The following is a 26,692-nucleotide window of genomic DNA, read 5'->3' as shown; positions in this document are numbered from 1 at the left end:
CATTGCACACCATTGTCGGGTGACGCGATGCCAAGGATTACACCTCACCCAGCCTTGTACAGCCATCTTGAACAGCCATCCATTACACACCCATGAAGCAATGCATACATGCATGTCAGTACTGACATCTTGTGTCTGCGTGTGGGTTATGATGCTCCCAACCGCAGTCACTCCCAATATAACCCTCGTTGGCATACCAACAGATGTCAAAAACTTTCACATGCCCTAGCCCATAGAACCACCAGATATCCCCTATGGTGCATGTAGTCCTGCGCATTACTGCAGTGTGGCAAACTAAGTAGTTACGTTGTGTATTTGTGGCCCTGGCGAAGAGTGTCAATGTGAGTCCATTACAGAGTGTGGTTGTGGTGACAATGGCATCCGTTCACGTGGACAGCCATGTGTGCTACACCTAATGTATGTCTACTATATCTCTGTTGCAGATGTCTCTCACCTACACACATATATGTTCTTACAGCACAGCAACATGTCAGCTTTGTGGCACATGTAGTAATATCATGCACATGTAACAGTAATGACTAGTCAGTCAGGGGTTTGACCCCTGTACTGTTAGGAGTGTGGCAGACTATGCTTAGGGTTTAGTCTCCAAGCCCTTCGCTGGTGTACTTTGCCTGTCCCTCCCACACACTCTCTGGTGGATGTGGAGGTGTACAACTGCTCAGCAGCAGCATGTGTATTGTAAGTGATGGACATGATCAGGTGATGGCCTCTGCACCTATTGCAGTCCTCCTCTAGCTGATTGCATGTGGAACAGCTGTGATGGTGTTTCCATAGCCATTTGCATGATAAACACAGTACACTATCTAGGAAAATCATGTTGGTATTTGGCTATGACAGTCACTGTGAGTGGTACCTGGATGTGATGTTCTGAAACGGCATCACCAATGATATCTGGATGTACCTCAAACATCATACACAGTGGGAAATAGCCTAAAGACAGGAGGGTGATGTGCCACACATGACTACAGCATGTAAGTGTAGCTATGCTGCATTGAGACTACTGCCTGTTTAACATGTGTGTGGTAATGGCTGTTCTGTATATTTTAATACAGACATGACAGTACTCTGTTCATAAGGGACCCCCATCTGTAGGGCCATCTGTGAAATGGTCAGTGTGTGGAACCATTTGTTTCCTGTGTTACACACTGAACACACATCTGTGCACAGCAGGAGCATAGTGTGAGGACTGCAGACAGTACATGATGATAGGGATGTGTTACTGTCATTGCATCCCTGACTGGACATATGTCACATGAAACAGTGCTATGACAGACACTGTCTGGGGTTTCCAGTGACAAGCCAATAATGGGCAACTGCTCATAGCTGCAGTCACACGTCTACTACACATTGTACAGATGTCATGCAGTGTATATGCATGTGTGGTGCTCCCTCTGCAAATGTATACCATCTGTTGTGTTGGGTTTATGGTGAAATCTATGCATACTGTTGTAGGTAATCCTGTATGCTGTTGTCTATCACTAAGCCATATGTGGGTTTAAACTGCAGCACCATAGGCTGTATGGGTTGGGAGGTCCCGGCAGAACCTTCTGTCCCACTTCAGCTGACTATGGCACTGGACATCAGTACATCTGGGTCCCAGCCTTGGACCTAAACCTCTGTTGGCTCTGCACCACCTTCTGGTGGTACCAACACTGAGGATGGGGTCATGTCCCCCCTGAACAGGACCAGACAGGAACAAGTCTGCTGTCGTGCGGTCCCGGATGTGTTGTGTTGGGGGCTCACTAAGGGGTTCCAAAGCCAGATACGTAAGCTCAAGGGTGGAGTGTCACATTTACAGGGTGATGCTGCCCCTCCTAGACAGCCCCCAGCACTGCCTACTTTGCAGCTGTTTAGGTGCAGTGGCAGCTGCCCATGGCTGGGGACCTCCATCCCACTGTTCCCATGGGCTTGTGAATGCCAAACACCCATCCCCGTCTGAGGTGTATCCCCCCACATATATCATATACTGAACCTGGATGCTGTCTTGTCTGTGATTTTACCCTACCTATCCTTCACAGCCATACCTACTCTCCTTCCCCCACATCTGACCCTCACCCTACAGAAACATAAGGCCAATCAGCTCCTAGGACAGCATCTGCCCTATACATAGCTGTCCCTTTCACACACGTGCCCACTGGACACATGTAACCCTTGTAATATGCATCACAACATACTCCTGCTATCCTCACCCCTGTCCCTCAGGCACATGATCCTGGTATGCACATCACTTCTAAATGGTCCAGGTACATGTGATGAGGACAACCCCATTGTACACACAACACTACTGGTCCCTCTATGGTTACGCCAATTACCTTTATCATGATGATGATGTTGCACACAGCACCTTGCAAGAGTACTGTTCACACATAATGATTGGACAGGTACTGTTGTGTTAATGTACATTACATGCACAGAGTGATGTATACGGCCAATGTACAACTGTTTGTGTGTATGAATTACACATGTCTGTCTGAAGGAGTCTTGAGATTACATAGGACAACACCACTACATAATACAGGCGTCACTGGTGTTTCCCTTTTCATTTGTTTATAATGCTTTGTTGCCACATGGTATGTTCCTGATATATCTCTATATATTTATGTACCTATATGCTGGACATAAACACTCACATATACAACTACATGATGGGATACATTCCTATATTGACTGCGCTGTATGATATGATTGTGGTACTTTCCGTTGTCTGTATATCTGCCATGGCGTATTGGTAAATCACATCAGCTGTGTGTGCAGGGTCCTGGTTCCGAGCCTTGCAGAGGCTGTTTATTTTGTTGCAGGGCAGAACAAGGCCATTCGATACAGTGGGAGAAAGGCACATTAAAGCAGTTGTGAGCGGGTGTGCATAGGTTTGTGCAGTGTTAAGCAATGCTAACCTCTGGTTACAGCTTCTTACACTCGGTTAGCCTCTACATTGCTTTACCAGTGCACTACTTGCATACTGATAGCCAAACAGGCTTACACCCACTCGCTCCTGCACTTGCAAATGCACCGACATTGGTGCTTGTATCTGACACTCACACCCCTGGGTGGGAGCGAGGACCACAATATTACCTTGTGATGCCTATTACATCGGATTATATGCCTACAGTATTGGGAATGGCAGCCCATTAGGTGTCAGCATGCCGTTCGACTATATGGAATTGGCAGCCTGCTCAGTGATTTATTCATATTATTTGTGTGTTCCTCTTACAATCTGCACCCATCTGGCTGATACTTGGGAACTGAGACTCTTCAATACAGACAAGTAATTGGGTTTTGGGACCCACATCTGTCGGCCTAGTCATGCTACCGCATACCTATTATAGGGTTGCCACCTTTTCAATTACCCAATGTGGGACTTTTATGTAGAAACATCAGATTTTGCAGAGCAAAACATACCCACAGCCAGCATAAAGGAAAGAACTTCACTGTTTTGCCTAAATAAAAGCTTATTCTTATAGCATTATAGTTGCTTATTCTGTTTCTTATAACATTTAGGTGTTTCAGTTATAAAATAATTGTTTTATGCAAATACTACAGACAATATAGGAAAATCTTTGTCCTAAAATCTCAGGACATATACCATATTTTCAATTATTTTGCAGGACACAACTGCCCAAAGGGGACTGTCCCTTGCAAAGGTGGACAGGTGGTAACCCTAACCTATTATTCTATCATCTTTCTAAGGCAGTCAGCGGAATATACACTTTCTGTCACTATCAGACCTCTCATACAAATGGGGAAAAATTAACACTGAATCAGGGACACTGCATAACAACATCAGGGACACATTTAGAAATTTGGTGCTATTAACCTGACACACTGACAGACCCTGAGCATATGTATTCATACACATTCTCTGAGGTACATGCTGTTTATGACTCTTAAATGCTGTCATTATTCATTACATGTATTCCGCCACCTATCCTCCTAATATCACTAGTTCTAGGAGGGTTTAGGTGGGACAGAGTTAAATTCTGAGTTGTAATTAGGGACGTCCCTGGTAATCGGGGACAGTTAATGGTATGGTCCCTATGTGTTCCCCCAATGGTTTATGTACTATCCAGTGGATGTGCTCTTTGGGGTTGGGAGGTATGGTCGTCTGCTATGCCCACATCGGAATATTACTTACATCCACAGGGTAGTCCTAATACGGCTCTGCCAGCCAACACCTGCACGTCTAGGCCCATAATCGCATACCCATAGTTCCCCTACCTGCCACTCCTCTACAGCACTCATCCTTACTGTGGGCGCAGGTGGGGTATAAACACACCACTACAGACTGCCCACTCTCCCCGAGTCGGGACATATGTCATACGTTGTGTTGACCTATGTGTTATCAGGCTTGCACAACCTACTGGTTCATGTACATCTACAGCCTGGTTGGAGAAATCATTACCAGGACTGGCTCCGATCATTAATTTTTGGTGTCCCACAAGGGACATCGATGTCTATGTTTCAAGTGTAGACCTTGCAGCTCTGTCCCACTGGTAGTATCCTGCCGGTAGTCTGGGAAGCAGTGATGTGTTTACCTTTATTGTGTGTCTGTATGTCTCACCAGACTAACTGGGGGGTGGGGTGGGGGGGTGATGCTACGTGCTGCACATTTGTTTATTGGACCTCCCACAAACATATGCCCGTCTTGTGAAAATATTTTACTCATAACTGCTGTATCATATCCTAGCTATATACATGTGCATATTTACTGTAATATATATATATATATATATATATATATATATATATATATATATATATATATATATATATATATATATATACATACATTCATATATACAGATATTTTTGCATATGTATGCATACATGTATATTTATATTTTGCTGTATATATATATATATATATATATATATATATATATATATATATATATATATATATATATATATATATATATATATATATATCTATATATAGATATATATATATATATATATATATATATATATATATATATATATAGATATAGATATATAATCTAATGACATATGGGTCTATGGTTGCCTGCATATGTATATATTCACATGTGGGTATGTATCTGTATTCTTTCTCTGTATGTATACATTCGTACTATGGCGAGGGAGAGGCATATCTCTATCTCGCTATGGGTAGATATACACACACATATCTCTACATATATACGTCTACATCTGGTTATTCTGTTCCTTGCCATATAGATTACACTTTGCTTTAGTGGGTCTCGCAGTGGGTGTGGCTGCTCGTTAGTTGACGCCTCTGCCCAATGAACAGATTCGCTTGCATCCCTAGGGCTGTTCATTTTGATCAACATCAGCCAACACCTGCACACCTAGACCCATAAGTAGCTAGCCAGAGTTCCCCCAACCTCGCCTCCTCAACAGCACCCATCCTTACTCTGGGACCTGGTCTGTTCTGGACACACCACTACATGCTGCCCACTCTCCACTTCATGGGACCCATTTCATGAAATTGTCCCGGCCCATAGGTCATCAGTGTTACCCACCCTTGTATTCCGAATTTGTATACATTGCAGACAAAATGGATGATCTATCACATTTGAATGGTTTGGCCAATTTTGGGGGTATCCCACAAGGGACACTCCAGTATGTGTTCCATGATTAGAATCCATGGGTGCACTGTGTACCCCCCGGTTGTATCCTGCCTATAGTCTGGGAAGCAGTGGATACTTTACATTGATTGCGTGTATATTTCCTGTGTCCGGCTGTGGGGGGGGGGGGGCATGCTGCATCTGACATGTTTCTTGCCTAGGCTCTTCACTTCCATTGGCATAGCCTGTGAACATATGCCATTCCTGTGTGCTGTTTCCTATCATAGCTGTATATCTCTGTATATCTACACACACACACACACACACACACACACACACACACACACACACACACACACACACACACACATATGGATATATATATATGTATTTGTGTATGTATATATGTACATATATGTATATATATATATATATATATATATATATATATATATATATATATATATATATATATATATACATATATATATATATATATATATATATATATATATATATATATATATGTGTGTGTGTGTGTGTGTGTGTGTGTGTGTCTGTAAACCAATACATACCAAGCGCATACGCACTTACACATGCGTAATGGTGTTTATATATGCTTCACCTGCATACTAGTGCCTTATTCATTATGACACTGACACTTCACTCCAGTTATTTTGTAATCGATATTTAGCACATTATACAGCAGACAGATGACGCAATATGTTCATGTACAGATTACCAATGGTAATTGGAATGTGATACAGTGTGATTCGGTACGAGAATGTCTGTTCGTTAGGAGGTTGCTCTAACGATTGCACAATTGCTGTACTGCTCCTTATGCATATATACAAATATACCCATGGCTCCTGGTTCCCCAAACACAGCCCAACGCCTCCCTAACACTGCTATCATCCATTCTCCTGTCGGATTCGAGGTGTATTGACACCACTACACACTGGCCACACCCTACTCCTATAGAGCCATCCCATTGGTTTTCTCACTCCAAGTATAAAACTTACAACGAACAAGACAAACCAATGAAAACCAATAAAAGCGCGCGACAAACTGAGCAAGATCCAAGTAGTATTAAGAATTCCAATTTTATTAGCACTTTCAGCGAGGCCAGTGCCTCCCCTCCTTCAGATAACAAACCAACTAATTGACAAGTAATTTATATTAACTTTGAAGCAATTAATCAATTAAATTGTTGTCTCTTAGACTATCATTAAAGTATTGTTACAAATAACGGAGAATACAATTTTAAGACTAGTTTTCTCTTTACTTATTCCCTTGACCACCTTGGAATAAGGGAAATGTTAAATAAAAATTGGTCTATTGTCTATCATCATGGAAGACAGTGGGCTGTTTAAAATATTAGGGGAAAAGCCAAATTTAACATACAGAAAAGGTGCAAATTTGAAAGCGCTACTTGAAAGAAAGAGGAGTATTAACCAGAGAAGGACTTATGGAATGTATAAATGTGGGTCATGCCAGCAATGTAAATTCATACGTACAGATAATAAAGTTACTATTAGGGAGAGAACGTATTATGTCAATGGCAGATTTAATTGTGAAACTAAGGGAGTAGTTTATACAGCCTGCTGCAACCAATGTGTTGCGTATTACACTGGCAAAACGGAGAGGAAAATTAAGCAGTGTATTTATGAACATCTGTATGCCATCAGTAAAAGAGATACAACAAATGCAGTAGCTAGACATATTATTGAGTTCCCCGATCATAAGTTTAAATTCACTACACTACAACAAAGGCAAGTAGATGTAAGGGGGGCTTAGGCAATTACAACTAGAAACAGATGAAATTATGTGGCAAATAAGAACAGTGGCCCACACTTTCCCAGGTCTCAATGAATATGTTTCTATTAAAAGTATTCTGAAATTATTAGCTCTACGAAGGTAAATGATATACTCCATATAGAAAATACAAGATATAATATATTTAGACATAAGAATATCTGTTTAAGGAGGTTAGTTCCACGTTCATCTTATTAAGAAGAAAACTCTAACCATCTAGTTTATAATATGAACAATTAAGGGCATTATAGTAGTAATTTGTATATACATTATGTTAGTTAATTTATTATAATGGCTTTGCAAATGGCTTAAAACAATTTTGCCTAATTGCTAGCTTTAGCTTTTACAACGAGGTCATTTGATATAACAAGATTATAAAATATAAACTAACTTTATAAAATGCATAGCAAAATATAATTCCAACAGTAACCAGGTACCTATGCAAAAACACAAAACAAATCCAAAGAATAAAAGCAGGCAGAGGCAAGGCTCCAGTTTCTTCAGCTGCTTTATTACAAGACACAAGTCTTGTAATAAATCAGCTGAAGAAACTGGAGCCTTGCCTCTGCCTGCTTTTATTCTTTATAAAATGCATATTTTATGGTGCCATGAATACAGTATACAATAAGTAGTGGCACATACCAGCTGCTTTTATCACTTATATTGATGTTTTGTTTTATTTTATATGTATTTTTAACTTACTATTTTCTAGGTTGATTTTTATTTTTATTTTTATAATTTGATTACAAGTGAAATTTAATGTTCAATATGATGATATTAATGGTATTAGTACATTTTAGGATGTGTGGGATGCTCTGGATGATGATATTAATATATTATTGTCATATTTATATATATATATATATATATATATATATATATATATATATATATATATATATATATGGATTCACTTCAGAAGCTCAAATTAACAAAATCTCGAACTGCAAATAACCAAAACCAAAAGATCGAGTTTCGGAAACTCGAACTTCTGAAGCGAAACCAAAAAAAAAAAAAAAAAAAAAAAGACAAACTTCGCTTTTGCCCCCCACACCCCACCTACTTAAATATACCAACTCCAAGATTGCGCTACAGTGGGGAAATGAGAAATCTCCCGTCTTGCGCTGTATGTGGAAGCGCAAAACGGGAGATTTCTTATTTCCTGTCAACACCGCAAAAAAAATAAAACATTATGTACACACAGAGCATACAAGAATCCTTGCCTCTGTGTGCACGCAATGTATTAAGGTAAGTAAACTGTTATTTTTAAACACTACACATATTCGATTTACTGAAATCTCGATCATATGGTATGTGAAGTGCTCCCATATATATATATATATATATATATATATATATATATATATATATATACTTTCACATTTTGGCTTAGTAACTGGTGGTTTTCCGCCTACGGTATTTTGTGTATACAAGAATTGGTCTTTAATTTGTATCTCTTTAACGATAGTCTAAGAGACAACAATTTAATTGATTAATAGCTTCAAATTTAGTATAAATTACTTGTCACTTAGTTGGTTTGTTATCTGATTAAGGGGAGGTACTGACCTCGCCGAAAGCGCTAATAAAATTGGAATTCTTAATACTACTTGGATCTCGGTCAGTTTTTTGCCCGCTTTTATTGGTTTTCATTCCACGTATCCTCAGACCTCCCACACGTTTAGTCCGCAAACACCGGTGGCGTGAGCTACCAAAGAATACTATTTGCAATTATTGGGTTGCCCCACATGGAACACACATGTATTTATGGCAAGATTAGACTCTATATTTTATTACATCCTTACTCCCATTAACATAACACTACAATTCATTAATATGTATGACTATGTGGTATCACACATGTTACACATGGGAGCCTAGTTATGTATGTGTTCAGAAGTTATTTCTTTTTCAATTAGACCGGTTAAGTACTTGGCGTTGCCGTTCCGGGCAGATCACAGGAAGGATTCCATGTGTGGGGAAGCCCTCCCATTTGATTATCATCAGCACAACACTGACTTTGGACACTGTACACGCCTCTGCATTCTAGCAGTTTCTTCCTGTCCCTCTTCTGCATAGCCTATTATTCCATCTACTGTCGATGTTTGTTTGTGCACATTCCTATTATTTATGTCGACAAATGGAATGCATGTGTTACAGAGAATGTACTTCTACATATTGCTGTCTGCATGTGTGTATGCATATATACCTATTATGAACTCGCTGACCTCCATGGGGCGGTCCAATTAGAACCGGGCCATCCAGCCCTGGCAAGCCTGGATCCATAATTTCATATCCATAGTTCCTCCACCCCACCTGTGTTCAACTTACACGCGTAACTTCCATTATCCACTTGTTATTGCAGCCATGACACACCTCCAAACATTGCCCTCTCCAGAGCCTTAGGGGACCTACATATATGTTGTCCCACCTCATGTATTCACAGGCTCTCCCGCCATTTAATCTTTAAACATACCTGCCCTTGCTAGAGTTATAGATTACGGCCTTTTGTGCTTTACAATTTTTGGTAATCCCAGCAGGGACTACTCTCTGTCTGTGTGTAAAGTAGACTTAGCAATTCAATGATGTTACTCCCACTGGTAAAACCCTGCCTGTGGTGTGAGTAGCAGTGCTCTGCTCATTCCTGGGCAGCTTTGTATGACATATGCTGACAGCACTATATAATACCATAGTTGCTGTTGATTCCCTTCACATCCCTTGCCTATGCTTTATTGTTACGACGTTCATTCTTCATATATGTATATATATGTATAAATATATGTATATATATATATATATATATATATATATATATATATATATATATATACATATATATACATATATATATATATATATATATATATATATATATATATATATATATATATAGCTAGCTCTATATATATATATATATATATATATATATATATATATATATATATATACATATATATATATATATGTAGCTATATATATATATATATATATATATATATATATATATATATGTATATGAATGACTATATATATATATATATAGCTATATATATATATATATATATATATATATATATATATATATATATATATATATGTATATATATTACATCTGTACATATGTATATACATTTCATATGCTGGGTGCTGCTTACACCCACGCAAGTGCACTCGCATATGCTTACTGTGTGTTACATATGTTTACTTCCGCTTATTTGTGCTTGCTTGTGACTTATTCATTATGACAGTACCACTTTGATTGAAGGGATCTGGATAATAGTCTCATGCGATACTCATGTTCTCTTTTACATGTTATAATGTCGGTTTTACAGCAGAATGACATTCATTCCACAAGGAAAATGATAAGTGCTATAGTCGAACTTGAACCGTGAATACCTGCTCGTTAGGCAGATGCTCTAACCACTACACTATTGGTATTCTGCTTCATTTATATGTATACCCATGGTTCATAGTTACCCGAACACATGCCTCACCACTTCACTAACACAGCAGGCATTCATTTTCCTGTTGGGAAAACCGCACTACTACACATGCGCCATTCCCAACTGCTCTGGACCCGTGCCGCATGTTGACTCACTCAAAGTATATTCAGACCTTCCAAGCCTATAGTCCTGGCACATACATTTGTATGATTGTCAGGGTGTTCATATGGTCATCCGGGTTTAGGGTTGTCCAACTGGGGACCGGGACTGCCCTGTACCCATTTGAAAGTCAGATATAGCACGTGGACAAGGTTACTCCCACTGTTAGCAATCTAACTGTGGTTAAAGACGCAGGGATTTTGCCCACCTCTGGCCAGCTTGATATGTCAACACTCGATAATACGCATGTTCCGCTGCTGTTTTCCTTCGCATTCATTATAAATGCTTTCTTTTGCCCATGTTCATTCTGTAGATATAAATATATATATATATATATATATATATATATATATATATATATATATACGTATGCATGCATATACATCTATATGATTTAATTACTTTGATCATACTGTTGAATGACTGTGCTGTCTGCTATGTTTGTGATAACATCAGAGTTAGGTATAACTGCCATGGCTTAGTGGTAAATCACATTGATTGAGATGTGTAGGGTCCTGGCATTGGGCATGGCCGATGCAGTTTATTGTGTTGCTGGGCAGAACAAGGGCCATTAGACAAAGGGTGAGTACACCACTTTTCAGCTGTGGTTTTCCGTTTAACCACTGTTTCACGTCAGACAAACACCTTCTGGATTCTTACTGTGATACGTCATCCCAGTTCACATTTCAATGGTATTATATCATTATACAGCATAAAATTAGCAAGATATGCTTGTATATGGATTACGCTTCATAAATGGTGTGTGCTAAAATTGAACCGGCAACATCTGCTCAATAGGCAGAATCTCTAATCACTACACTATTGGTGTTCTGCTTCTTTTATATGTATACCCATGGTTTATTGTTACCCGAACACATGCTTCAACACTTCACTAACACAGCAGACATCCATTTTCCTATTGTGAAAACCGCACATGTGCCATTCCCTACTGCTCTAGACACTTCCCATATGTTGGCTCACTCCAAGTATATTCTGACGTCCCAAGCTTATAGTCCTGGGACATACGTTCATATAATGGTCAGGGTGTTCATTTAGTCTTCTGGTTTTCAGCTCGTCTGACTGGTGATTGGGACTGCCCTGTACCTGTTTGAAAGTCAGACTTAGCATGTGGACATAGTTAGTTCCACTGTTAGCATCCTACCTGTGGTTGTAGATGCAGGAGGTTTGCTCACCTCTGGGCAGCTTGATATGACAGCACTAAATATTACAGGGGGGTTCCGCTGCTGTTTCCCTTCACACTTGTTATGACTGCTTTATTGTGACCATGTTCATTCTTCATGGATATTTTTATATATATATATATATATATATATATATATATATATATATATATATATGTGTGTATATGTATATATATATATATATATATATATATATATATATATATATATATATATATATATATATATATATATATATATATATATATATATGTATATATATATATTTATATGTATATATATATATATATATATATATGTGTAAATGTGGTTCTACCTGACATAGTCGAAACCACACAACACCGACAACCACATCACCGACACCACATATTCGACAGTCCATAAACACGAAACCCCACATAACCGACAACGAAATAACCGACGGTACACAAACACGAAACCCCATACACTGCACACACCACAATAACAATTAAAAACAAAACACATCCCCATTCCACAAACCACACACACAACACAAGCACACCAAAATCCTACAAGCCCACACTAAACCTTACCTAACCCTAAGGTCCGTCACTATCGCACACTTACCTAGCTCCTAACCCTAACTCACTTAACCCCCTATCGCCCCTAACCCTAACTCACTTAACCCACCCCTATCCTCCCTAACCCTAACTCACTTAACCCACCCCTATCGCTCCCTAACCCTAACTCACTTAACCCACCCCTATCGCCTAACCCTAACTCACTTAACCCACCCCTATCCCCACAGACCGTCAATCTCCACACTTACCTGCCTCGCACCCTAACGTCCGTCACTACCGCATACTCACACAGCCTTTCCCCATGTCGGCATCCTCGGCGTTGGTGTTGTCATCCGTCGTGTCGGTCTTCTGCACTGTCGATGTTCTGCCACTCGCGATTTGCGTCGGTCTTCTTCGATTTCGATCTTCTGGAGCTCAATTCGATGTCGGTCTTCTGCTGTCGGCGAAGTCAGGTAGAACCGTATATGTATATATATATATATATATATATATATATATATATGTATATGTATATATATATATATATATATATATATATATATATGTATATATATATATATATATATATATATATATATATGTCTGTACATACACATGTATATACACCTACATATTTATTTACATTTCCCATACTGTTGAATGACCGCCACTTACCGTTGCGCATACCCGCTTACGTCTGCTTTAAAGCACCTTAATCACCTTATATCCAACTGCCATTATTGTGGCCATCATATAAAATTAGCCCTTGCATGGCTTGGACCCGGGAACAGGAACACCATAGTCACTGGTTTTACCACTAAATCATCCATGATACATTCTGTATGGATGGTAATTAGGATATATGACTTTACTACAGCCATTCCACCATACTGGCAACAAATGTGACAGTCGGGTGGTGTACATATGTATAGTACATGTTATTATTCATATGTTTCTGAGAGGCATATGTATATATTTGCAAGTATACATATTTATGAAATGGACACATACTTGATAACTGCTTATATGCATGTATGTGTGATGTGTAGCTATGCAAATATAAATATGCACATTTATAGATATATGACTACATATCTGGAGTTATACATGGCCATGTATATGAACAACCGCATACGGGAGGTACCTGTACCATTTGTATACAGGGGTTGTGTGCATCATTATGATGAGGAACCTGGATGGGGTATACAATTTGTGGACATGTACTATTTGGGAGATGGCTATGGGGAAGCTTCATGGGAACATGTGAATGGTATAAATTCCTGATAATGCACGTGGGGAGACGTGCATCACGGTCAGGTGTTTAATCCTGAGTCATAGGTTCTGCAGGACTACCTGGAGGCTGAGCATGGTTGTGGACAACTACTGCTAATGCAGCTTGTGTCCAGTTGTCTACGGGGCTGGACATTGTGTCATGCCACCAAGTCTAATCTTTAGAACAGACATTTATCCCATGAGGGATGGCCAAAAATTGTGGACACCAATGACTCCAATTCTTTTGGCTTTATGAAAATGAGGGAGGGTTATACATGCAAGGGTTACCTATTTTGCAAGCCTGAGACTGCCTATGATGAGACTGCCTACTAGATATGGGTAGGGGGCACTATGTGCAGATATGGCTGTGCCAAAGCTAGCAGCCCGAGTATGGGTGGTTTTGGTGGACGTTCAGCAAGAGGGGGGGTGTGTGCTGTGGAGGGGATGATGGGTATTCAGTCATGTATCCAGGTGTGTTGGGATTGGATGGCTCAGTTCAGGCCAGACCATTATGTGGGTGTAAGCCTGTAAAGTTTCTGTACATGTGCATCGCACATTTTAATGTTCATATGTTTGCGGGATTGCGTTCTGCAGTATGGCCTGTCAGGATGTATTGCAGATGTGAATGTATGTTCTTTAGTTTCCTTTCTGATTCACCCACTGCTCCCTCGTACACCTCCAGTTCACCTATTGTACATCCAACCCAGTCTCCCCTTGGTGTATTATTACATTACCCATCACCCCCCCTCATATTCCACACACCATCCATCCCTTCTCTGTTTGATGGCCCATGGCACAGACAACAGAATACATTGTGTACTCTACATATCTCTGGTATCAAAATGGTTGTGAGGACAACCCTGGCATATTTGATCTTACACATGCTGTACTTTACGCACATAGGTATATGCAAATACTTATCTTTCATGACATGGTAGGTAGACCCGGGTAATACCCCTTCATCTTTGGGCCGTCCAGACAGGGACGACTTGGACCGCAAATGGGCAGACATTGAACAAATGCCCTGAACACTGGTAGGGTTGCCACCTTTTCAAATGGCCAAAGTGGGAGATTTTCAGGACACACATCAGATTTTACAGGCCGACACATACCCACAGTCAGTACAAAGGATAGTGCATTACTTTTATGCCTAAGTGAAAACTTATTCTTGTAGCAGTTTAGTTGCTTATTCTGTTTCTTGTAACATTTAGGTATTTTAGATACAGAAATAACTATTTTATGGAACTATTACATAAAATATGGGACATAATTATGTCCTACAATTGCAGGACATCTGCCATTTTTAATATTTTTGGTAAGGACACAACTACCCAGAGAGGGACTGTCCCTCACAAAGTGGGACAGGTGGTAACCCTAACCATTGGGCTAGGCTTAGCAAAGGGCAGTGGCACGCAAATACGCTGCGTTTCACTTCCACTTTGTATAACAATCAACACTAAAATGGAATATGGGCACGGGGTTTTAAATGTCATTTGTTCGAGGGACGGGAGCTCAATATTCAGCTACATGCCTTTGTGTTTACTTTTTATTTTGGGTGTTCATGAAACTGTCTTGTATGCTTTGCATACATTTTAGTATCCACGGACACTGACAGCATTTTAAGTTGCGCATCTGCAGCCGACATGTTCACGCCTCCGTGCAGGGCTTAGACATGCCCCCTGCACTCATGGATGTTTCCTATGCATGTGGACATTGTGGCAGCATGCCTTCATTAATATGCACATGGTGCTGCTGTGCCATATCTACGCCGCAGGTCAGCGCAAGGCTAATGCCGTCCTTGCGCCAAGCTTCATGAATCCCAGGGCATGTGTATTTTTAGATAGACTATGATTTTGAATGTCACTAAGATGTTGCAAGATGGTAGGTTAGAATGCTAATTGTTTTAGATTATGTACATATTAGGCAGCATTTTTGATTGTCTCGATTGTGATTTTAAAGTTTTGCTGTTTTAGACTTTAATTAATGAAAGAAAGCGCTTACATTTTGTTTTACAATAAACTCTCCTTTAACTTGTATATTTGGACACTTTGCATATATTCAGTGGGTCTATTTTACCTTATTGAATGATGAAATGAGCGAATTCTCTTTCATCAATCCGATAAGGTCCGAACCCCTAAAAAGCTAAGACACGGAACAGCAATTTTTTTCCCAAGGAAAAAAATTGCTTCTCCGCAAAAAAAGTTTAAACACAAAATGAAGTGGGGGATTTTGACCCCCACTCCCCCTACTTAAATATACCAATTCTGAGATTGCACCATAGTGGAGGAAATGGCAAAGTCCTGAAGACGGACCACCAATTTATTTCCCTGGGAAAAAAATCGATGGTCTGTGTCTTTGCTCTTTAGGGGTTTCTACCTTGTCAGATCGATGAAAGAGCATTTGCTCTTTTCATCATTCGACAAGGTGATATAGACAAACAAATAAAGAAGCTGAGAGGTTCCAAAATCCGCAACAGAATTTAATATACTAAAACAATAAATGTAAAGTGCTTTTCGTCCGGTCGGATCAACAGACTTCTTCAGACAAAAAACAGTGCACAGACACCAAGTTTAAATACAAAAACTTTTCCCTCCATTCAGTCATCTACCCAATCAAATAAACCACATCATTTAAAGCTTATTAATTAGCATTCACTAATAGTACTTAACACTGTTTGACCCATGTACATTGATATTCACTAAGATATATCCTCATTTTATTTGCCATGTTTTTTAAAAGTCACTTCATAATACTACTTTCCATATTTTAAAAACATAGATGTGTAAATACTGTTCCTAAAATATAAACACAAAAGTAATTGTTGAATAGTTAAAATATCAAATTTCTCTAGTGAGACTTCTCAGTTTTAAGATATAGGCAATCACTTCATTTAAGCCTGGCTTTCTACTAGAGTCCAGGCGTAACTGCCATAACAGTTTCTACCTTTCTAGAATTAAGGGGAAGGGGCCACCTCTTAGATTATATTTTACTTGGTCTATCACTCTAAAAGTAAAGGCATGGCCCAGGTGACTACTACAATGCCTTCCCAAGGCATTCTTATACTTGCCTTTGCTTATATTATGTATATATGCTTGTAAGCCCTTTCCTTAAGTTTTCTATTGGTCTTACCAACATAGTATGCTGGGCACAACTGGCATTGGGCGATATAGATCACAGATTTTGAATTACAATTGGACCTCCCATTTATTCTATATGTTTTATCTCGAATTGTGAAAGTGCAACCTGATTCCATGTACCTGCAAAGGCTGCAAGCGTCACATTTAAACATGCCTGGCATTCATGCGGTTATTTGTCTAGGCAGGTCTACCACAAGCATTCACTCTTTTCATCATTTGACAAGGTGATATAGACCCTGTTCAGCCATGTTTGTTGTCTTGAAGTTATTTTATTCATTTGGATATTGATATGTACTTCCAGGACAACTTCATTCTTGTGGTACGTGGTTTTGTTTTTGAGTGTATAGAATACTGGCTGAATTTGGACTGTCACCTTAACAAAGATGGGTGACAACAACGCAATCATTTTGTATAGCTAATTGGATCAAATTAATTGTGTTGATAAGACACACGTGTGACTTGGAGAGCTATCTATGGAAGAATATTTTTTTGGGATAGGTGCCCATTTATGATTTTTTTATTTCAATAACAGAGGAATGTTGTGTAAGCAATGTAGGTATTTCTGGATCAGGTGAGTAGTCGAGGTAAAGAAGCAGATGCAGACAAACAGAACAAACAAGACAAGATGCAGGGATGGTGAGGAACACAACAGCTTGTGGGACACTGTGATTGGGGATAGGCAGAGGACATTGGATGCCCATGCCTGTCAAAATGGGGACAGAGAGAATCTATTCCTGACCAGCAGAACTGTCATCACCGACCCCATACTCTACTGGCTGTTGGAGTATTGACATCTTTATTTTCTCACCATTAATGAGAACATCCTCACCATCCAGTAAAGGCATGCACCAGTGGTGCTCTGTACAACCTCACACATCATGCCTAGCATCTCCTGGAGGGTGACAAAATCCCCATCTCTGCCAATACTCTTGGCGGGTACCACTGCACCAGCTGCTGGGGTAATACTTCCTGATGTGGAAGGCCCAGGTAGTGCAGGGGCAACAGAGGCAGTACTGCCAGCTTGGATCCCAGATGTCCTTGATGTCAGTACAGGAACCAGTGCAGTGGGGGCTGGCTGATCCACAGTGGTTGGCCTACCTCCCTGTGTTTGTTGTAAAGCATGTTGTGAGTTGTCAGAAACTGATGACATCAAAATGTTGTAACCACACATATAAAAATAAAAAAAAGAGATAAGGGTTGGGGTAAGAGAAAAAAGAGATAATCAGTACCATCATATGCAATATACTATAAATTAGTACAATATAAATAATTTATTTCTGCTTTTACATTTAAGTACACTTTTTAACAACTAAAACTGTAACTGATGATTGTTCCAAGCAAACCTTTCAATGTGCACATATACTTGATCAAATAATACTGATTAAGTTAACAGCATGGCAAATATGCCAATTTTGTTGAAATTATGTAATAATTTTATATTATTTTGCTATATATTTTTACTCGTGGGATTTCAACCCATTGCAGCTGAATACATTAATACAACTGACTCCTACAATTGGCTTGTGCTACAGACTGAAGCATGCTTCAGTTTGCAGTTAAGATATGCATGTTTAATTTGCTACTACTGTACAGAAGAGCAATACTTCAGATAAAATAATAGTTATGTTGTGCTGCATACATACCCCTGGCTTACCTAAGTCTTTCTAAACACTCAGCTTGGGCTTTCCTGTTTGCTGTTATCTCCTGGTTGGCTATTGAATGAAATGTAGAGAACAAGAGAATAGCATTATGCATATCAGTCTTGCCAATATGCAACTTTCTATCTAATTTAAATTATCTTTATCTGTATACTTGCACAATTCTGGGATGTCAGTAGTCCTAAACTCATCCAGCCACTGGTTGAGTGTATCCTGCTTGTGCTTTTTAAGGTCACTAAAGTGGTGCTTGCATTGCTTTCCATGTGTGGAATGCCAATCACACTGGAGAAGGCCTTGGCCAAGCTATTACAAGCCTCAGATTTCTACTGAGATGCAGTATAATCTCCCTGCAGCAGCCATCAGCTGTGGCGCTTTACAAGAAGTCGAATAAACATTCTGGACTCCTGCACACCCACCTTTGAGCCCTAAATTGGGCACCTTCCCTTCTAGCTCTAGCCATGTCAACTCAGGGCAAACAGCAACTGTTAAGAGTGCTTTCCCACTAATTCATGTTATCATGTTTAATGCTACTGCTCAGATCCAAACAATCATGCCAATCAAGTCTGTGTGAAATTAAGCGGAGACCAACAGTGTCAAACACAGTGAAAGGCATTTTATGAACTAAGAATTTGACAGCTGGCATTAGTTTTTGTTTTGGATGCTGCTGCTGTATGTGTTAGTTGATTTAACTTTGCAGACATGTATTGGGGTATAAATTGTAAGATCTGACACAATTTTGTGTGGCTTTACACACTAATAAAATTAATTTGAGCAATGTGGGATTTAAACCTATGCAACACAGACAAAACATACTCTTTCACAAAGGTGATTTTTTATCCTTGCCAAAGAAGAAGCGTTTGTCAGACATGCTCATTAATTTATATAAATACACATGACAGAGTAAGAGGTTAACTGTGTATATGTGTGACTTGATAAGGTCTGGTTTATAAATTCATGTGTGTATGAGTATTGTTGAAGTCTGAAGTCTATCCAAGGAAGGAGACGGAATAAGTAACAATGACCTGAGAACACTTCAGCAAGAACATACACTACCATTATATCTATTATTCACTAGGACATATAAAATGGGGAGATTCCTCAATATTGGAGACATGCACTTATTAAACATGTCTTTAAGGGAAAGGGGAGTAGGACAATCCCAGAATCATATAGACCCTTAGGTCTACTTTCATGTAGGGAAAAATAATGGAGAAGGTAACACTGGATAAGTTATTGTCAGAACTGGATAGGTTGGGACTTGAAACCATATATCAGCATGCATATGTTGAAAATAGATCTATTACCACCTGTAACATGATGTTCTATAACAATATAATAACAGCTATGAATGAAAAATTAACTGTCATATGATTTTTATAGATTTAACTTCAGCATTTGAAAGGGTCATACACAAAACACTGATCAATAAATAGTACAACTAGGTATTGATGTACTGTTGATAAGATGGATAGCTGCATGGTTTACAAATAGGACATGGCAAGTATCACACACCAACTGGAACAGGTGAAATCCTTGGTTACAGTCAAGGTGTCCAGCAGGGCTCTGTCCTGGGCCCTTACTTGTTTAGCTTGTATCTTTCAGAGCTTACTTTTTTTATCTGAGGTGTTCTACAGTCTATATGCTGACGACCTGAAATTGGGTAAACTGATTACAAGTGTTACAGATAAGGCATGTCTGCAAAATAATTTGACTAAATTGACCATTTGGGCACAGAAGAATAATATGTTGATAAATACATCAAAAACTAAGCATATGAGATTTGGGAGACATAAACTGAAAGGTGAATATTTAATATAGCACACAGTGATTGAAAGTGTAGACTCATTTAAGGACCTGTTTATATGGGTAGATTCAGCTATGAATTTTTCTAATCATATCAACCAATTGGCTAATGATAGTTATAGAACTATAGGTTATATAAAAAGATTTATAAAGTCTAGGAAATCAAACATAATTTTTTTATTTTTATTTGACATTTGTTGACCGGGAATGTCCGACTAGGTTCCACAGAGCCTGTTTTTAGCGGAGGCCCGGGGAGAAATGCTCCAGATGCATGTCTTTGGAAGTAATTGTTTGTTAGTTACATTAGACCCAAACTTGAGTATGGAATAACAATATGGGAAACCCTATAGGAAAACAAGCATGAATAAACTGGAAAGAGTACAGCAGAAATATACCAAGGGCATCCATGGATGTGAAAATTTAAGTTATTATGACAGACTAAAATATCTGAACTTGTACAGTGTCTCTTACAGATATTTATGAGGAGATCTTATTCAGGTATATAAGCATTTAGGGACAACTACCTCTGGGAATGTTTGGGGTTATCAAAAAGTACTAGAGAATCATCAGATAACCTATGTAGACAATGCTATAGGAATGAGAAGTGTACTACTTGGTTCTCTGACAGAGTAGCTGATGCTTGGAACAGACTACCATATTACATTAAAGCAATTACTAGTTTAGATATTTTTAAGAACAGCCTGGACATTTATTACGGGAACACATATTTTGATATATTGGTAAGCTAGAAGGACATTAATGCCAATGCTTGAAACATTTGTATGTATGTATATGTATGTAAGGCCAGAAAATACATTGTCAGTATACCCTCAAGCACGCATTAACTCATATGAGCTCCAATGCTGTACATACCTATTGCTATTTATAATTATGTCTACATTGTTTTATAAAATTGAGTGGACAAGCATTACTCTGGCTCTATAATTATACAAGTATAATTGTAATAATACCCACAGTTATACGTAATATATAGCTGATATTCTGTATATGCTCAATGCACCTGACATAGATATTTATTCATGTGTGTAAATATTTTTCTGCTGTTCATTTTTATCTAAAGTAAAGTGAAACATCAGTAAGTAAAGTTTGGCCTTAGCTGGATTAGAACCCAGGCTCACCTGCATTATAACCCTTAATTTGCAACTGCGGCCATAGGAGCAACTAGGCAGCAGTTGCATATTTTCACATTCATTACTCTGTCCCTGGGATTCAATTTAATCCATGCTGACTTTGCACAAAGCCTACACGGAGTTTACATGTGTGCATGGTAATGCACAGTGAGCAGTAGCATTCATTGCATATTTACATTGTGCACTGCATTTAAACATAACTGAGTGAGGATTAATGACTAGCAACAGTGCTACTGGCCAGGAAACCATGTAATCGAACAGGGATAGTAGTCCTAAATGAGAGCACTGAAGGTCTGCGGTTTTGCGTAGGATGTCACAATGATCACCAGGGTTTAACAGATAGCTCTTAATCTCTTAGTGCAAGATATCTGGACAAAGGCGAACATAATGGGGGGGAAATGGCCCAGAAAAAGGGATATATTTGATATATTTGCTCTTTACAAATGTGCTACAATAACCAGGGGTTTGTGTTAAGATACATTTTCTGAAGGATTTTTAAGTCTGAAATGCAAATGTTTGTAATTATTGAGTCACAAAAGTCCTGAGATCATCCCAGCGATATGGCAGAAAACCACACATTTGATAAGGAACACAGCAAAAAATATATAAGGCATAAATGTAGACATTCTGTGAAAATCTTGAAGAGTTGAGAGGTATGATTGTTAAGTATATGGTCCAAACACAGTACAGGACAGTGTGTCTACAGTGCAAAGTACTGTGAAATCCCACTCCTGGCATTCTGTACTGAAGCTGTGTAAATGATCTGTGAGAGTAAATGGATTGCCATGTAAAATAAGCACTCAGGGGAAGTGTATGTACTGAATAGGGGCAGACAGATGAATTGTAGGAATGAACACAGGGAAAGAGGTCAAATGAAGCAAACTAATATACACTAGATGAGGGCATGTCAGTGGAAGACAGTTGTAGCACCAACACCAATCACTTATCAGTCTTTTACAGTAGGGACTGCACAGTGAAAATCTGTATTCTGTGACTGTCACGAAAGACAAAATAACAATGGGGAGGATGTCTGTGTGAGATAAGCATCCTTACATGAATAATGCAGAGGACATCTATCAGGGATGTTACATACAATTGTGGTAGGGTACATATTGTAAAACTGCACAGACTGATTTGCCTGAATATGAGTGTAATCTTAGCAGATGTATCCAGCAAGTGGGACACAGGTAAAGGCTCATGAGCAACATTAAAAGAAGCATGCACAATCATGGACAATATCAGAAGAATACCACCAGTAGTCTCATGCCTTTGACATAACATATGTGATTTAGAGTGATCTGAGATGATTCTGAACAAACACACTTGTACAACTATTATGATACATCCACACTCTATGACGGTAATCACACACACTGTCCTGCCACCATAACATCTGCTTTAGGTGTTAGGAGGGACCGTGCTATACCGGCATGCGACATTATGATCAGCACAGGCTAGTTGACTGGTGTGCATGGTATCTATATATATATATATATATATATATATATATATATATATATGGAGAGAGAGAGAACACATTCCACACTGTCACAAATGTTACCCATGATATTAAATGTTGTCATACAGCTATGTATTTTCTCTGTGCTTCACCAGAACATGTATCACACATGCATCTGGTGCAAAAGCTTGATGGGGGTTCTCCATCATCAGGCTGTAGTGTTTATACCACAAAAAGAATACCTAAGTATGGCCAATAAGATGTGTGACAGCTCAATGTGACAAAGGTGATACACTTCAGTTACACATCACTGGAGGATGTGTAGGGAGATACACAAAAAAAAGGTGCATTGTACTCAGTTATTGGTGTGATGAAGGCTGTGAACTATGGAGGTATTATGTCCTTTGATGTGGATGTCCTTCACATACGTAGTAGTTGTGTTACATATCAGGAAATAGTCAGCACTGCGACAACAAGCTGGTGGATGTTCAACTTAACATCTACCCCAGGACACAGGTCACATATCTATTGGTCTGATTATAGGGTGTGATGTCTACATTATACTTGGGTTGTGGGTTTCTTTTCTTGATTTAACAAATCCCCCCATGTTTTCTTGTCATTGCAGGTGTTGTCATGGCTGTGACAGCAATCTTTGGTGTGTGTTGATCCTGTTTGTATTATACTAATATCAAAGTTGTAATCAATGATTGCCCACAATCTGTAGTCCTTCCAGCAGCTGTTTGGACAATGAATGTTGCCCACAATCTGTACTCCTTCTGGCAGCTGTTTGGACACAGGATATGTATGTCATCTGTGATATCTCTCACTTAAATAGTGGACAGGAAAGGCCTAGCAGACAGCACTGATGTATGGACCTGACCTGTAGGTTACTTTACACATGTCAACATATTTAGATACTGTGTATATGATATACAGGTGTACCCTTTCGGTGATGTAGGTGTATATGGCCACATCTGACAGTGCTGAGTGAATACCGCAGGGTGAATTTGTGTCATATGCCTTGGGTTTGTGAAGTTCATGGGCTGATAGTGTTGTCATCATGCATGCCCTCAATTATCTCTTTGAGGACATCTAACAGATGTAACAGACATGATGTAGCATTAACAACTCACACAGGTCTGTTGCATACAATTAGAAAAGGTCCATGATGACATGTTGATCTACCTCACAGATGAGAGTCAGGCTGTGGCTATACATGCATGCATTGAGTGCTGTCCCCTCAACTCACATGGAATTGTGTTGGCTACACCCTTCTACAGGCACATAGTCTGTGTGGAGGGTGTGCTGAAGTGTGTATTCAACCTTGTCAGGAAGGTGTATGTGATGAGTCATGTGATAGGTGATCTGTGATGTTGTCATAATCCATTGATTCTGTGTGATAGGCCTGGATGAAGGTAAGACAGTGCATACTAGTTATCCTCAACTGGCCTAGGGTTTGAACACAATCCCCACATGCAGGGATCATTGAAAAACTCTCCTAGCTGGGGATTAAACCTCATGTCACTAGATGAGTAACCAACTGGCTCACTGACAGAACACATACTGTGAAAGTTGGTGAATCAATCTGTACCATTAGAGATGTCACCACTGGTATACACCAAGGATCTGTGTTTGGCAATTTGCTGTTTGTAATCTACTTCTCAACAGTTCAGGCTAAAGTATACAGCCTTTGCCTTACCATGTTTGCTGATTCTTGCATACTGGTTGCAATCATTGAGTCCATATATGATGATAACATGCTACATGGGGGCTGACACAGAGAAATGACTGGTGACAAAGTCACACAGTCTACAAATACATGCAAAAATGTGTCTTTATGTTGGCCTTCTGCAAAGAATAATTCTCTGCTGATTACAGCATTGACAACAGTCTTGCTTTGTTGAAATCCAGTATTGCAAGCACTGGGAGCACATGTACATAGCAATCTGAACATCGACCACCAAGTGTACACACTAGTATTGAAAGCCTATGCTGTGCACATCATAAGTCACACCATCATATTCTGACTTCAGGATTATATTACAGCACTGTACTTAAACCTCGTCAGTACAATAATATAGAGTATAATGTTCTCTTTTGCATGTACCTCACCACACACATGTAACAGCTGGAGAGACCAAACTGGTTACGCGCCAAGAAAACACAGTGCATACAAACCATGTTGTGATGTATGGAGATAGACTAAAATCCATGTCACTATAATCTGTATCATATAGGATGAGGTGACTTCTGCCTAGCCTCTGGGCCAGTCTCTGACCATGCCCTAGTGGGAATAGTACACATCCACAAATCAGATATAGCTGATAACATCAGCAGTGTCTGGTGAGGAGAATATGTCAATAATAGTGTCCCACATGCTGGTGTAAAAAGGCTCTCTGTAATGTTAAGCAACTACACACAAACACACACCTCAGTTGACTACAGTGAGAAAACAACCCCTACCTAAGTACACAGACTGCAAAACTCTGTATATAAGGCAAGCACCTCAGCTCATATCTAACTTGGAGTGTCTCAGACAACACTTTATAGCTGATGACATCACTGGTGACTGGTGAGGAGAATATGGCAATATCAGCATCCTACATACTGGTGTAAAAGGCTTTCTAATGTCAAGCAAGTGCACACACACACACACACACACACACACACACACACACACACACACACACACACACACACACACACACACACACACACACACACTCCAGTTGACTGCAGTGAAAATAGGACCCCTACCTATCTAAATACACAGACTACAGAACTCAGTACTTTACTCAAGTGGCACAGCACAAGTCTGACTTTTACAAGACTGCAGGTCAACTTATAGTGGATGACATCTGCAGGGCATGTTTTAGAGAAAATGTTGGGAGGTTTGCAGGACATGGATGCGTAGGCATGTGCACATATCAAAATACTGTCAATACATGGGATTGTAGTAGTAACTGTAAGGTACATACTTCTGCTCTTGGAGCTAGACACAAACACACACACACACACACACACACACACACACACACACACACACACACACACACACACACACACACACACACAGTTAACTGCAGTGAGAACAGAACCCCTACTTATCTAAGTGCATAGACTACAGAACTCAGTACTTCATGCAAGTGCCACTGCACAAGTCTGACTTTTATAAGACTGCAGCTCAACATATAATAGATGAAATCAGCAGGACATGGAGAGAATATGTTGGGAGGCCTGCATGAAAGGGATGTATAAGCATGTGGAAGTATTACAAATACTGTTAGTCCATGGGATTGGAGTGGTAACTGTAGGATGCACACTTCTGCTCTTCTGGCTAGACACACACACAGTTGACTGCAATGAGAACAGGATCCCTACCTAATTACGCAGACTACAGAACTCACTACAATATGAAAGCACCATGGCACAAGTCTGATTTTTACAAGACTGCAGGACAACATATAGCAGATTACATCAGGAGGGCATGTTGGAGAGAAGATGTTGG

This window comes from Protopterus annectens, chromosome 3.part0 (assembly GCF_019279795.1).
Source record: "Protopterus annectens isolate FY-2018-M chromosome 3.part0, PAN1.0, whole genome shotgun sequence".
Classification (NCBI taxonomy): Eukaryota; Metazoa; Chordata; order Ceratodontiformes; family Protopteridae; genus Protopterus; species Protopterus annectens.
Note: the sequence above shows the minus strand (reverse complement) of the source record.